This window comes from Clupea harengus, chromosome 21, assembly GCF_900700415.2.
Source record: "Clupea harengus chromosome 21, Ch_v2.0.2, whole genome shotgun sequence".
NCBI classification, from domain to species: domain Eukaryota; kingdom Metazoa; phylum Chordata; class Actinopteri; order Clupeiformes; family Clupeidae; genus Clupea; species Clupea harengus.
In genome coordinates, this window is record NC_045172.1 from 12,909,785 (window position 1) to 12,913,228 (window position 3,444).

Below are 3,444 nucleotides of genomic sequence, written 5' to 3' on the forward strand. Positions count from 1 at the left end.
AAATCATTACCTAAAGCAGCCATCTTTTGGCAGTTGTTGTTTTTCAGAGCCCAAAATTCAACAAATTGGCCAGCTACATTTTTGAGGGGTCATGTAGTTCTTCTCTGGTACCTACAGTATTACTTTTAATAAGACACTGAAAAGCATTAACATGACTGTCAACCTTGGACTTGGTTGTATGTTTTCTAGCCTCTTTTACCGTGACGAAAGTTTTTCTCTGGAGAAAACTCTCCCATTTAAATTAGCTTCCTCCCTCACAGCGACATTACCATAATTAACATTGGTAAATGTGTGTGTGTGTGTGTGTGTGTCTGAATGCATGCCCTAAATAAGGCACAGCTCTGGACATGTTTACTAAACATTTCTCTGCAGACTTCCATGAAAGTTAATCAGCCTGAAAGCCAGCACCCTGTATTGCATTCCGATGCTTTACTCCCAATGCCATCTGCTTGCTACCTCAAACTTTCCCTACACCAGCACACCCACAAAAAGTCTATAAATACATTAATCCATCAGCGAATCAGATCAGAACCCTTTAGCCATGGGGAGGCTTATCAGCAAGGAACCACATGGACCAGCAGTGTCATTATCACCACCTGAAAGAAACCGAAATGTGCCAATTCTGATCGAGGGCAGCATGGAGGAGTGAAAGAAAAGAGTGGTGAAAAGCGAGAGAGAGAGAGACACCCACACGTTTATTTTATCAGGTGTTGCGGACTGAGGACTGTGTGGTAATGACATGCACACTCTTCAGCCAACCGCTCAAAGTGGGGAAGATGATACTGAGCAGCGTAATGAGGAATTGAGGGCGATAAAACTCAAACTTCACCCCTCCTAACTTGTCACACTGTGTGACAACTGGGACCTAAATTCACAGCTTTATAAGGAAAATAAAGATGAAAAAGTGTCATTTTACACCTCGAATTGTGCACCATTATGCTAAAAATGAGCCATGCCAGAGAGAAATGAAAAGCACCCCAGTACACCCCAGACCATCTCAAGTCTCCTTCTGACATAAATCTCAAAGTATGAGAAATACAAAACAAATGGGGGGGGTCTGAGGATGTGCCTGAATTATTGTGTGTGTGGGGGGGAATCTTTTATGAGCTTTCCAGCTAGTACACAGAGGATATAATGTCACAAAGGAGACAAAGAGAGAGAGAGAGAGTGCTCCGCTCGGAGTGAGAGATGAGGGGGAACCCTGTCATTAAGTTCAGGACGAGCAGATGAAAAGGAAGAGAAGGGCAGAAGAGTAATCTGTGAGAACTCCATTTGTAGCTCTCGGTTCTGAGTGCTCCCTTTGCCCGTACTCAGACTCATCAGGAACTTTTAGACCCAGGTGAAGTACTACTATGAAGGCATACATCACCCCTGTATGGGGCTCTGTGGGGCTTGAAACCATGAGCCTGCCGTGAAGAGCAATACACCCTCACCCACTCGTGTCTATAACAAAAGATTTAACATTTTCTTATTTCCATGAAAACATACAGCATTAAGCAATAGTAAGGGAAAGATCTGTTCTCTCAGGCCATACTTGTCAGTTATGACATTATATTTGACTGGCCACCTCAATGTCTTTGTACACAATGTGCAATTCCCTCACAAAACATGAGATTGGAGGAGAATCACTGCTTGACAATCAGATGCTGGAGAGATTGCTTAAATGTCCATAACTGAATCCACAAATGACAGACAGGAGGAGGGCTAATTAAAATGATAATAAAACTGCCTAATTAAAATAGGAAAATACAATTATATCGGGCTGTGATTGCAATCGATTGTGTGGGACACCGTCTTGTCAGAACCCACCCTGCAGCCAAATAACCAACACAACCAACTCAAGCACACGTCCCATCACTTAACAATTACACACACGTCCACTGGCCTGAAGGGACCCAGAGCCAGCTAATTAACCTTGATTGACATTTATAGAAGGACAGGGAGAATATGTCTGTATGTGCACATACTCTTCACATATGTGTGTGTGTGTGTGTGTGTGTGTGTGTGTGTGAGTATGTGTTTGTTTGAACACATGGACAAGTAGGTATGGCAAAAGCAGAGAATCAGGTGAAACACCTCATGTCATTATTTAGTCATTCAATCACGTTTGTGTGTGTGTGTGTGTGTGTGTGTGTGTGTGTGTGTGTGTGTGTGTGTGTGTGTGTCCTGCATGCCAGCACAAATGCTGGACAGAGAACCTCATAATTGAATTACTCAGTGACGTACCTTCTGGCACTTTTTTTCCTTCACCAAGCAGGCACACCAGTCTTGCAGCAGCTGGTGACGGCGGGCACTGAGCCTGGCGCCTGGTAAACTGGCCAATGACGGGTCGGGCATCAGTCAGGCGCTAACGGGCAGAGCTGAGTCGAGTGGCCCTGCTGCTGCGGCACCCGCGCTCCAGAGAACGGCAGGAATGAGATACACACACATGCACACTGTTTAGGTGACAAGTCCCGGTTATATGTGGGTGTTGGCGCTGTGTGTATGAGGGAGAGAGAGAGAGATACACACGAATGCACACTTTGCTCACAAGTCCCTGTTTCCAAATCACACTGTTGCAGAGTCAGGTCTGCGGGGAGACTGCGGTACTTCTCGCCTTTCTCGCAGGAAATGTTCCCATCTGTTACTTACTTTGGCATACAGTGGGCGGGAGGCTGGGTGAAATGCTGCACAATGTGCACTTCTTTTGAGATGTGTAGCGCGGAACTGAGGGTTGTCTTGACTTTGATTGCATTGCCAGAGTATGTCTGTGTACAAAAAAAAAAGTACTGCTCTGTAAGCTCTTTCAATATTCAAAAGCTGCAGTTCAAGGCCAAGGCGCGATGTTCGTGAGTAAAGGATTAACAACTGGACAGACTAGGCTCTTTGTATTCCTGACACAGCCTCGCTGCCTCCAGATTGCCATTACATAGAAATATGGCCTGCGTGATTTTTGGCAAACTCGTCAGAGGGATTCTCCCGGCAGAGGGGCACAGTCCTGCGAGGGCATCCAAAACCCTTCCCCACCCCCCACACCTTCCCCACCCCTCACTCACACACACACACACACACATCCTCAACCCCGAAAAATTGCATACCTGCACTTTCTGTGCCCACTTCACAGAGGGCTGGGCATCATTTATTACCAGCGGCGATGTAATCCTGTGAATCTCCAACCACGGAACATTCCAGCAGCCCAGCAGGCTCTTTACTGATTGCTTGTCAGGGGAGCTGTGCTGAGCACAGCCCAACAGCACTGAGGTGGGAGCAGACACACAGACACGCAGAGCACCTCACACTCACTCATCCCCGCTCCCCACAACCGCTCCAGCATATAAAGAGAGAGACACAGCCAGAACAGCATGTTCCCCGTCTATCCGAATGGCCATACGTGTTGCTTATAAATGCGCCGACACGGACCAATGGCATGAAGAGGTTGCATAAGGTACGTATTGTCTGCTTGAT